This window comes from Tachypleus tridentatus, unplaced genomic scaffold (genome assembly GCF_004210375.1).
Source record: "Tachypleus tridentatus isolate NWPU-2018 unplaced genomic scaffold, ASM421037v1 Hic_cluster_2, whole genome shotgun sequence".
NCBI lineage: Eukaryota > Metazoa > Arthropoda > Merostomata > Xiphosura > Limulidae > Tachypleus > Tachypleus tridentatus.
Window position 1 is genome coordinate 53,584,198 of NW_027467782.1, and position 13,779 is coordinate 53,597,976.

A 13,779-nucleotide genomic window follows, 5' to 3' on the forward strand; every position below is an offset into this window, starting at 1 on the left:
AAACAGTGGTATACACTCACACATTATGTACAACAGTGGTATATTACTCACACATTATGTACAACAATGGTATATACTCACACATTATGTACAACAATGGTATATACTCACACATTATGTACAACAATGGTATACACTCACACATTATGTACAACAATGGTATATACCACACATTATGTACAACAATGGTATATACTCACACATTATGTGCAACAATGGTATATACTCACGCATCATGTACAACGATTGGTGTAATACTCATGCATCGTATTTGCAACAATGGTGTATATACTCACACATTGTAACAACAATGGTGTATACTCTCACGTATGTTAACAATGGTTATACTCACACATTATGTACAACAATGGTGAATACTCATACATCATGTACAACAATGGTATATGCTGACACATTATGTACAACAGTGCTATACATCATACTCAATAACATTATGGCTACCAATGGTATATATACACATTATGTACAAACAATGGTATATACTCACACATTATGCTACAAACATATGGTACTACACAATAACAGGTACACATCATGTACAACAATGGTATATACTCATACATTATGTACAACAATAATTGTTGGGCTATACAACAACATATTATGAAAGAAACTTTTAATTTAATTCAAAAATACGTGAAAACAAAGAATACTGTAAAAATGCATATCAGTATATAATGTTGAAAACTGTGAAAAAAAAACAAATATAGAAGAATAAATAAGAATAAATAACAAATAAACTGAAACAATAATTGGCCTGAGTCAGGTTTATACAACGTCAATATAAGAAGAAATTAAGCTACAGCTAGTTAACAATGTGAATACTATAATATATTAAGCTACAGCTAGTTAACAATATGAATACTCTAATATATTAAGCTACAGCTAGTTAACAATGTGAATACTAGAATAGTTTAGACTACAGCTATTTAACAATGTGAATACTAGAATAGTTTAGGCTACAGCTATTTAACAATGAGAATACTAAAATAGTTTAGGCTACAGCTAGTTAACAATGTGATTACTAAGATAGTTTAGGCTACAGCTATTTAACAATGTGATTACTAAGATAGTTTAGGCTACAGCTATTTAACAATGTGAATACTAGAATAGTTTAGGCTAAAGCTAGTTAACAATGTGATTACTAAGATAGTTTAGGCTACAGCTATTTAACAATGTGAATACTAGAATAGTTTAGGCTACAGCTAGTTAACAATGTGATTACTAAGATAGTTTAGGCTACAGCTATTTAACAATGTGAATTCAAGAATAGTTTAGGCTTCAGCTAGTTAACAATGTGAATACTAGAATAGTTTTGGCTACAGCTAGTTAAGAATGTGAATACTAGAATAGTTTAGGCTACAGTTATTTAACAATGTGAATACTAGAATAGTTTTGGCTACAGCTATTTAACAACGTGAATACTAGGATAGTTTTGGCTTCAGCTATTTAACAACGTGAATACTAGAATATTTTAGCTACAGCTAGTTAACAATGTGAATACTAGAATAGTTTAGGCTACAGCTAGTTAACAATGTGATTACTAGGATAGTTTTGGCTACAGCTATTTAACAACGTGAATACTAGAATAGTTTAGGCTACAGCTATTTAACAATGTGAATACTAGAATAGTTTTGGCTACAGCTATTTAACAACGTGAATACTAGGATAGTTTTGGCTACAGCTATTTAACAACGTGAATACTAGGATAGTTTTGGATACAGCTAGTTAACAATGTGAATAGTAGAATAGTTTAGGCTACAGCTAGTTAACAATGTGAATACTAGAATAGTTTTGGCTACAGCTATTTAACAATGTGAATACTAGAATAGTTTTGGCTACAGCTATTTAACAATGTGAATACCAGGATATTTTAGGCTACAGCTAGTTAACAATGTGAATACTAGTATAGTTTAGGCTACAGCTAGTTAACAATGTGATTACTAAGATAGTTTAGGCTACAGCTAGTTAACAATGTGAATACTAGAATAGTTTAGGCTACAGCTAGTTAACAATGTGATTACTAAGATAGTTTTGGCTATAGCTATTTAACAACGTGAATACTAGGATATTTTTGGCTACAGCTAGTTAACAATGTGAATACTAGAATAGTTTAGGCTACAACTATTTAATAATGTGAATACTACAATAGTTTAGGCTACAGATATTTAACAATGTGAATACTAGAATAGTTTAGGCTACAGCTATTTAACAATGTGAATACTAGAATAGTTTAGGCTACAGCTAGTTAACAATGTGAATACAAGAATAGTTTTGGCTACAGCTAGTTAACAATGTGAATAGTAGAATAGTTTAGGCTACAGCTAGTTAACAATGTGAATACTAGAATAGTTTTGGCTACAGCTATTTAACAATGTGAATACTAGAATAGTTTAGGCTACAGCTAGTTAACAATGTGAATACTAGAATAGTTTAGGCTACAGCTAGTTAACAATGTGAATCCTAGAATAGTTTAGGCTACAACTATTTAACAATGTGAATACTAGAATAGTTTTGGCTACAGCTATTTAACAACATGAATACTAAGATAGTTTTGGCTACAGCTATTTAACAATGTGAATACCAGAATAGTTTAGGCTACAGCTAGTTAACAATGTGAATACTAGAATAGTTTAAGCTACAACTATTTAACAATGTGAATACTAGAATAGTTTAGGCTAAAGCCAGTTAACAATGTGAATACTAGAATAGTTTAGGCTACAGCTAGTTAACAATGTGAATACTACAATAGTTTTGGCTACAGCTATTTAACAATATGAATACTACAATAGTTTTGGCTACAGCTATTTAACAATGTGAATACTAGAATAGTTTAGGCTACAGCTATTTAACAATGTGAATACTAGAATAGTTTAGGCTACAGCTATTTAACAATGTGAATACTACAATAGTTTAGGCTACAGCTATTTAACAATGTGAATACTAGAATAGTTTAGGCTACAGCGAGTTATCAATGTGAGTACTCCGAGATATGGTTTCCATAATAATATCTGTGTTAATTCAAAGTGCTACAGAAAAGTTTTCATTGTAGAAAACACAACTAAACATTTTCCAACTTAATAAGTAAATCGCATTATTAATTGTATGTTTTAAATGAAGCAGTAGTTGAGATGGTATATTGAGATAGTAACCACAACACCCGTGTCACTTCTACGTTTATTTTTACCAAGTTATAACTGACCAACAGCAAAAACCGTTTCTTTTCTTAATAAAATTATCTTTATATTACTTACGTACGTACTTATCTGTTGAAGCTATATTATCTACACTCCAACCCCAGTCATTCAGTGCTAAATACTGAGTTTCGATATCCGTGGTTGATACAGCTCAGATGAAAAATTGTGGAATTTATTATAGCCTGAAGATGGCGCTGCGATGCTTATTTTATCCTTTCTCAGAAGCACGTCAACTGACTTTGCTTTTCAGAAGGGTTGAGTTTTTCTAAAGGATACATACAGCTGATAAATGTTGAAACTGTAACATTATGCCTGTAGCTTTTAACTGGGACAACCAATACCTTTATAACAAACATACCAAAATTTATTTCTAGTTATCTGATACTTACAGACTGTTTAAATTAAAAGTAGACACGGTGGTCTACTGTCTAGATTCTAGAATATTACCTGTAACTAATCTTATACGACCGTATTTAATGTGTATAGTATACCATATAGTTTTAAATACTCTCTGGTCACTAGAATATATCTCAACATAATCCATTTAATAACGAGATAACAAATGTAAAAACCCACAATAGAGCATTGTTTTCTTTGTCCCTGACATCCAGAGGAGCCGGTGAAATAGACCTCGACTAATGAGATATGTAATATCTAAGCTTCGTCCTTTTATTTATGAGATTTGTAGTTAAGCGGCAACACAAGTCCGCCCACCGACGTTCTGACCTAGGTGACCTCGACTAAACTGGCTGGCCACGTCTTTAACCTTTCTTATGACCTTCGGCTAATTTAGTTTTTCAAAATAATGCTGTTATAAAATGTTAAACCTATTCCCGACACACGTGCGTGCTAGTTTATAAACATGTAGGGGTTTGAAACCAGAAGAAAATATTAATATTTCTCTCAGAACAAGACTTGCTGTTTACATCAAATATTTCTCAGTACTGCTATTTGTATATATATATATACATATGTGAGACATATATACTTTCCACTAGCTGTTCAGACGCTGCTTCCATATCACAACGATATGTCAGTGAAGGAGGCCTAGCGTGAGAGGCAGACGGCTGACATGATGGATTTGATTTAGCTGAAAACCGACAGAATAAAAAGAATATATTTCTGTTAGTGTCTGCACGACCATTCTCACGAAAAGACCGGGTTGATAAATTGTTGCACGATGAAAAGAAACAGAAAGTCAAGCGATTTAATTTGGGATGATATATATATATATATGTGTGAGAACGAGGGTTAGCGTAACATAACGTTATGTTTATAGAACAATGTGAAAATATGGTTAAATTATAAAGCTTACAAGGACTTCACATGAATTAGAAATTCAAACTAATTCAATTGTTCTTTTTACTACACGTAATTTTAATAAAACTACACTGTTCTTATTTGGACCACTTACCTAAACTGTGTTACACGTAAGTTTAATAAAACTACACTGTTTTTATTTGGACCACTTACCTAAACTGTGTTACACGTAAGTTTAATAAAACTACACTGGTTTTATTTGGACCACTTACCTAAACTGTGTTACACGTAAGTTTAATAAAACTACACTGTTTTTATTTGAACCACTTACCTAAACTGTATTACACGTAAGTTTAATAAAACTACACTGTTTTTTATTTGGACCACTTACCTAAACTGTGTTACACGTAAGTTGAATAAAACTACACTGGTTTTATTTGGACCACTTACCTAAACTGTGTTACACGTAAGTTTAATAAAACTACACTGTTTTTATTTGGACCACTTACCTAAACTGTATTACACGTAAGTTTAATAAAACTACACTGGTTTTATTTGGACCACTTACCTAAACTGTGTTACACGTAAGTTTAATAAAACTACACTGGTTTTATTTGGACCACTTACCTAAACTGTGTTACACGTAAGTTTAATAAAACTACACTGGTTTTATTTGGACCACTTACCTAAACTGTGTTACACGTAAGTTTAATAAAACTTCACTGTTTTTATTTGGACCACTTACCTAAACTGTTTCATTAACTCAGGTATTCTATTTTTGACTTGCTTTCATTCCAATAAATAGGAGCATGCTGTTAGTTTATAAAGTAATTCAATAAATGGAAGAAACAAATTGTTAGTTTATAAAATAATTCATTACATGGGAGAAGCAAACTTTATATTTATAAAGTAATTCAATAAATCGTAGAAACAAACTGTTTGTTTATAAAGTAATTCAATAAATCGTAGAAACAAACTGTTTGTTTATAAAGTAATTCTTTAAATGGTAGAAACAAACTGTTTGTTTATAAAGTAATTCAATAAATCGTAGAAACAAACTGTTTGTTTATAAAGTAATTCTTTAAATGGTAGAAACAAACTGTTTGTTTATAAAGTAATTCAATAAATCGTAGAAACAAACTGTTTGTTTATAAAGTAATTCTTTAAATGGTAGAAACAAACTGTTTGTTTATAAAGTAATTCAATTAATCGTGAAACAAACTGTTTGTTTATAAAGTAATTCTTTAAATGGTAGAAACAAACTGTTTGTTTATAAAGTAATTCTTTAAATGGTAGAAACAAACTGTTTGTTTATAAAGTAATTCTTTAAATGGAAGAAACAAACTGTTTGTTTATAAAGTAATTCTTTAAATGGTAGAAACAAACTGTTTGTTTATAAAGTAATTCTTTAAATGGTAGAAACAAAGTGTTAACTTACTAAATTATTCATTAACTGGTAGAAACAAAGTGTTAGCTTACTAAGTTATTCATTAAATGGTAGAAACAAAGTGTTAGCTTACTAAGTTATTCATTAAATGGTAGAAACAAAGTGTTAGCTTACTAAGTTATTCATTAAATGGTAGAAACAAACTGTTAGTTTACAAAGTTATTCATTAAATGGTAGAAACAAAGTGTTAGCTTACTAAGTTATTCATTAAATGGTAGAAACAAAGTGTTAGCTTACTAAGTTATTCATTAAATGGTAGAAACAAAGTGTTAGCTTACTAAGTTATTCATTAAATGGTAGAAACAAAGTGTTAGCTTACTAAGTTATTCATTAAATGGTAGAAACAAACTGTTAGTTTACAAAGTTATTCATTAAATGGTAGAAACAAAGTGTTAGTTTATAGAGTAATTCATTAAATGTTTATTGAGCTAAAATATTTCACCAGGCTTAAAAATAAAATGTTTTGTTCATCAGTCGACAATAGATGACATTTTTGTGCGTTTGGGAATTTTAGAAATAACTGTTTAGACTGGCACGCTACTATCGAAAGTGTACTATTAAAAATGTGGACACTTCCTAGTTAATGAAACAAGGGATAGATTTGAAACATTCTTTCTAATATACTGAAGCAAACAATTTATTTGAGATGAAAATTATGGATATTCCATCTTTGACTCAACTGTTGTTAATTTTGAACATCACATAAAATACGCTAGTGGTTAATTGGCTTATGTTTAATTCATTCTATAGCGCCACCTAGTGGACATATTTATAAATACTGTGAGCGTTACAGTAAGGGTTGATAGACTACTTCAGGTTTATTTTGAGATGCCAGAAGCAGGAAATTTGTGTGCGGGGGGAAGGGTCCCCACATCTTGTCACGTCCCTAGCTCTATGGGGAAGTGTTTATCTCTCAGCGAAAAATATCAAGCAGCCTATAGTCGTTGTTTTTCCTTACAAGACGCATTTTATTTAAGTTTTATTTATTTCTAGGGTTAATGTACACGTACTATTTTTATTAAGAAAGAAATAACACAATTTAATATATTTGTAAGTTTGATAATTATAAATACAGTCAGTTAATAATATTCAAATGGATAATCGAAATGTCGTGTTAGACATGTTACTACGTGAATAGTTTATAATTATAGAAAATACAGTTAAACACAATACGTGAAAGTAGGGTACAACTATACACACTAGTTGATCATATACAGCTGATAATATGTTATAGGCGACACCTATCAACTGGTTTTAAAGTACGGAATCGATAATGCATTGTGTAATGTGATTACTGATCGAATGTGACATTTTATGTTCTGTAATGTATTTATTGAATCAACCTGTGTTATGTAATGTGTTTACTGACTGAACCTGATATAAATCTGTGTTATGTAATGTGTTTACAGACTGAACCTGATATCAATCTGTGTTATGTAATGTGTTTACTGACTGAACCTGATATAAACTTGTGTTATGTAATGTGTTTACAGACTGAACCTGATATCAATCTGTGTTATGTAATGTGTTTACTGACTGAACCTGATATCAACCCGTGTTATGCAATGTGTTTACTAACTGAACCTGATATCAACCTGTGTTATGTAATGTGCTTACTGACTGAACCTGATATCAACCTGTGTTATGTAATGTGTTTACTGACTGAACCTAGTATCAACCTGTGTTATGTAATGTGTTTACTGACTGAACCTAATATCAACCTGTGTTATGTAATGTGTTTACTGAATGAACCTGATATCAATCTGTGTTATGTAATGTGTTTACTGACTAAAACTAATATCAACCTGTGTTATGTAATGTGTTTACTGAATGAACCTGATATCAACCTGTGTTATGTAATATGTTTACTGACTGAACCTGACATCAATCTGTGTTATGTAATGTGTTTACTGACTGAACCTCCATTATGTAATGTTTTAACTAATACGTATGTTTTATGTTGTTATACGTTTACTGTCATCTTTGTGTAAAGTACCTTAACACAACCTGTTCGTAAGAAATAAAAATAACAGGTTCTAGATTATAGAACTTTAAAATTATTTAATATATACATGTATGTGAATTAAAAAAATTAAGTGCTTAATGAAAAAACTCTAGAGAAATATAACCTTGTCATTTTCTACTTATATGTAAACTGAAGGAAGTAGAAACTGAAACTCCTTGTAGCTTACAGAAAACTTCTCATAAGCTTGACTGTTGTAGAAATTGAAACTCCTTGTAGCTTACAGAAAACTTCTCATAAGCTTGACTGTTGTAGAAGGTGAAACTCCTTGTAGCTTACAGAAAACTTCTCATAAGCTTGACTGTTGTAGAAAGTGAAACTCCTTGTAGCTTACAGAAAACTTCTCATAAGCTTGACTGTTGTAGAAAGTGAAACTCCTTGTAGCTTACAGGAAACTTCTCATAAAGCTTGACTGTTGTAGAAAGTGAGAGCTCCTTGTGGCTTACAGAAAATTTCTCATAAAGCTTGACTGTTGTAGAAACTGAAACTCCTTGTAGCACACAGAAAACTTCTCATAAGCTTGACTGTTGTAGAAGGTGAGAACTCCTTGTAGCTTACAGAAAACTTCTCATAAAGCTTGACTGTTGCAGAAGTGGAACTCTCCTTGTAGCTTACAGAGAACTTCTCATAAAAGCTTGACTGTTGTAGAAACTAGACTCCTTGTAGCTTACAGAAAACTTCTCATAAAGCTTGACTGTTGTTGTAGAAATTGAAACTCCTTGTAGCTTACAGAAAACTTCTCATAAAGCTTGACTGTTGTAGAGGGTGAAACTCCTTGTGGCTTACAGAAAGCTTCTCATAGAAGCAGGCTGTTGTAGAAAGTGAAACTCCTTGTGGCTTACAGAAAACTTCTCATAAGCTTGACTGTTGTGAGAAGGGTGAAACTCCTTGTGGCTTACAGAAACTTCTCATAAAGCTTGACTGTTGTAGAGAGTGAAACTCCTTGTGCTTACAGAAAACTTCTCATAAGCTTGACTGTTGTGAAGGTGGAAACTCCTTGTAGCTTACAGAAACTTCTCATAAACTTGACTGTTGTAGAAATTGAAACTACTTTGGCTTACAGAAAACTTCTCTCATAAACTTGACTGTTGTAGAAATTGAAACTCCTTGTAGCTTACAGAAAACTTCTCATAAGCTTGACTGTTGTAGAAAGTGAAACTCCTTGTAGCTTACAGAAAACTTCTCATAAGCTTGACTGTTGTAGAAAGTGAAACTCCTTGTAGCTTACAGAATACTTCTCATAAACTTGACTGTTAGTGTTATCAATGAAATATAGGCGGCGAAAAGAAATAAATGAAAAAGGAACAAGACGAATGAAGAATGGACTACCGCGCCATCTATTGTCATTTCCTGATGATATTATAAGATGACGTGTATGACCGAGGGTGTAGAAAACATACGTTACGTTTGTGCACTCTCATATCATCGGAAATAAAATACCTAACGCTTATAGAGAAGTATAAAAGTGGAAGTTCTGAAACTTACGACATAGTAAAAGCATAGAAGTGAAATATTTAAACCTAGAAATTACATTATAGTAAAGTTTGGAAACGAAACTCTTAGGTCTAAAACCCATGTCACAATAGGTCCGCAAGTAAAACCTTTACATCTGAACCTATACTTTACGTCGTAGTAAAAGTTGGAAGTAAACTTACATTTATGTCTGAATGTAACATTTTTTGATTTTTTGATGACGTGGACCACAAAACCAACTCATCATGGAGTATTTTACTGTTTCCAACAGCAAGATTCCCAGTATGAAATACTTCAAAAGACGAGAGTTTGTTTTATAATGCACATACATCTCAGTTGTATTGATAAACAACACATAATAGATGTTTGTTTGTTTGCTTTTTTAATTTCGCGCAAAGTTACTCGAGGGCTATCTGCGCTAGTCGTCCCTAATTTAGCAGTGTGAGACTAGAAGGAAGGTAGCTAGTCATCACCACCCACCGCCAACTCTTGAGTTACTTTTTTACCAACGAATAGTGGGATTGACCGAACATTATACTGCCCTCATGGCTGAAAGGGCGAGCATGTTTGATGCGACCGGGATTCGAACCCGGGACCTTCGGATTACGAGTCGAACGCCTTAACACGTTTGGCCATGCCGGGCCTCACAGAATAGAAGGAGCCCTAAATAGAACTTGTTAGATTGTGTCGGAAATTAAACGTTCCTAAAGAATGACTTTGGAACAGAAACTTAAACTTTATAACTAACTGCTAAGGATTTTGGTCTGTTTTAAATTTCGCGCAAACCTACTCGAGGGCTATCTGCGCTAGCCGTTCCTAATTTAGAAGTGTAAGACTAGAAGGAAGGCAGCTAGTCATCACCACCCACCGCCAACTCTTGGGCTACTCTTTTACCAACGAATAGTGGGATTGACCGCACATTATACTGCCCCCACGGCTGAAAGGGCAAGAATGTTTGGTGTGATTGGGATTCGAACCCGCAACCCTCGGATTACGAGTGGAGTTCTTAACCATCTAGCCATGCCGGGCCAACTGTTTAAACAAAACAATAATTATATAGAGGTCGTAATATTTAATACTAATTGTAAACTAAATTATAGAGGTCGTGATAGTTAATACTAATGGTAAACTAAGTTTTCAATTTATATTGTTAGGCTTAACTTTATGTTGTTATTTACTTATATGGAAGTTAGTTGTTGTTTTTTGAATCAACAAGCTACTTTATGTTACACAGAACTGAGTACAATTATATCTTTATAATTACTCATAAGTAATATTTATAATTACTTGGGCCTATTTTATTAGGATTAATTTGAGGATTAGCAAAATTCAAACCTTCCACAAACTACTCTTCAAGAGAAATGGGCCCGGCATGACCAGGTGGCTTTAGTCGTTCTACTCTAATCCGAAGGTCGCGGGTTCGAATCCCGGTCGCACCAAACATGCTCGCCCTTTCAGCCGTGAGGACGTAATAAGTGACGGTAAATCCCAGTATTCGTTGGTAAAGAGTAGCCCAAGAGTTGGCGGTGGGTGGTGATAACTAGCTGCCTTCCCTCTAGTCTTACACTGCTAAATTAGGGACGGCTAGCGCAGATAGCCCTCAGTAGCTTTACGCAAAATTAAACAAAACAATCAAGACAAATAACAGTAAGGGGTACATAAATTAGTATCCTTGAAACTGGGTAACCATCTGAGAACACCACTGAGTCTATTTAACAGTCATTTTTCTTTCTTATTTAGTGGTAGAAGTTCAAAACCCGTAGTAAAATAATTACCAGTAAACAGTGATAAAAACAGTCGGCTTGGATGTCCTCCTCTTCTGTATTATGTGCAATAACATTTGGAACTCATTCTAAAGGCCAGTTGAGTGAACCCTTTGTAAACAATCGTTAATTTTCGTTTTATCTTCTTGCCTTGACAGAAGTGGTTTAGAAGGTTTGTTACTGGTCAGTATTACCGAGAAAACCAACAATTCTAATTGGGTAAAACATTTCCCGCCAGATAGAGTAAGAACTACAAGTAAACAAAGGTGTTTCCAAACAATTCTCGGCTAGAGAACGGAGAAAACGAAATTACCCGAAGTTTATAAATAATTCATTCTACACAACCTGCGGTACATCACTGGATATTTGAAGTAACCATGTCACAAAATTCTATCCTTTCATTTGGAAATTACATGCAAAGCTAAGTTAAACCTTTCTAAACATAACTGTTCCTAATTTTGAATTGGTAGACTAAAGGAAGGCAGATAATGGAAAACACTTACTTTCAGTTACTGTACAACTCTTGACTGTCAAACAGTAGGATTTGACTGTCAATAATACCTATGAGCCTAAAATGTGAAGCAAGTCCTTGGGGAAGCGTGACGCGAACAATAATTCTTTGGATTCACAGAACGTACACGTAACAACGAAGGAACACTGCGTAAAAATATTTAACCACGTAACGAAACTTCTAGCGAGTTATAATCGTAAATAATCACCACGTATACGGTTACACAGAACAGGTAACTTAACGACAGATGTGCATTCGACGTCTTTGATCTCGAAAGCTCGGCGAAGAATTCACGAGGTTGAACGGGCGTGTTCCAGTCACCTGGACTCAGTTAACAGTGTTCTAAGAACACTTTAACCAGCACGGTTTAACTACAAAATATTTCCTTTCGTTTGAAAGAACTACAGAAATCGACTGAACAGTTGAAACAGTTTCTTGTCGCTAGAAGATAAGAGACTCCATCAAACACCTCGGGCGCTTGTTCTGTATCTTCAAGGACTGGTCAGCGTTACCGAGAAGATGGAACAATTACTGCCATCTGGTGAGGGTTCAGTGATGATTAATGGGAAAAGGAGTGCTGACTAGTAACATTTATGGAATGATCTAACAATGTAATAATAATACAGTAGTCACACTTGGTCTAGCTAGATCTAACTATGTAACAATAATACAGTATTCACATTTGGTCTAGCTAGATCTAACTATGTAACAATAATACAATATTCACACTTGGTCTAGCTAGATCTAACTATGTAATAATAATACAGTATTCACAATTGGTCTAGCTAGATCTAACTATGTAACATTAATACAATATTCACACTTGATCTAGCTAGATCTAACTATGTAACAATAATACAATATTCACAATTGGTCTAGCTAGATCTAACTATGTAACAATAATACAATATTCACACTTGATCTAGCTAGATCTAACTATGTAACAATAATACAATATTCACACTTGGTCTAGCTAGATCTAACTATGTAACAATAGTACAATATTCACACTTGGTCTAGCTAGATCTAACTATGTAACAATAATACAATATTCACAATTGGTCTAGCTAGATCTAACTATGTAACAATAATACAGTATTCACACTTGGTTTAGCTAGATCTAACTATGTAACAATAATACAATATTCACACTTGATCTAGCTAGATCTAACTATGTAACAATAATACAGTATTCACACTTGGTCTAGCTAGATCTAACTATGTAACAATAATACAATATACACACTTGGTCTAGCTAGATCTAACTATGTGACAATAATACAATATTCACACTTGGTCTAGCTAGATCTAACTATGTAACAATAATACAGTATTCACACTTGGTCTAGCTAGATCTAACTATGTAACAATAATACAATATACACACTTGGTCTAGCTAGATCTAACTATGTAACAATAATACAATATACACGCGGTCTAGCTAGATCTAACTATGTAACAATATTACAATATACACACTTGGTCTAGCTAGATCTAACTATGTAACAATAATACAATATTCACACACTGGTCTAGCTAGATCTAACTATGTAACAATAATACAATATTCACACTTGGTCTAGCTAGATCTAACTATGTAACAATAATACAATATACGCGCTTGGTCTAGCTAGATCTAACTATGTAACAATAATACAATATACACACTTGGTCTGGCTAGATCTAACTATGTAACAATAATACAGTATTCACACTTGGTCTAGCTAGATCTAACTATGTAACAATAATACAGTATTCACACTTGGTCTAGCTAGATCTAATTATGTAACAATAATACAATATACACACTTGGTCTAGCTAGATCTAACTATGTGACAATAATACAATATTCACACTTGGTCTGGCTAGATCTAACTATGTAACAATAATACAATATACACACTTGGTCTAGCTAGATCTAACTATGTAACAATAATACAATATTCACACTTGGTCTAGCTAGATCTAACTATGTAACAATAATACAATATTCACAATTGGTCTAGCTAGATCTAACTATGTAACAATGATACAGTATTCACACTTGATCTAGCTAGATCTAACTATGTAACAATAATACAATA

At 33.0% G+C, this 13,779-nt stretch overlaps 1 long non-coding RNA gene across 1 annotated transcript in view; it reads right to left on the reverse strand.

Annotated features, from left to right (window-relative positions):
* Positions 1-11,818, reverse strand: part of LOC143242613 (uncharacterized) — a 45,304-nt gene extending 33,486 nt beyond the window's left edge. The window contains exon 1 of the long non-coding RNA XR_013022994.1: positions 11,688-11,818. This is a non-coding gene — a long non-coding RNA (uncharacterized LOC143242613). The remainder of the gene's footprint in view (positions 1-11,687) is intronic.
* Between the last annotated feature and the right edge of the window lie 1,961 nt (positions 11,819-13,779).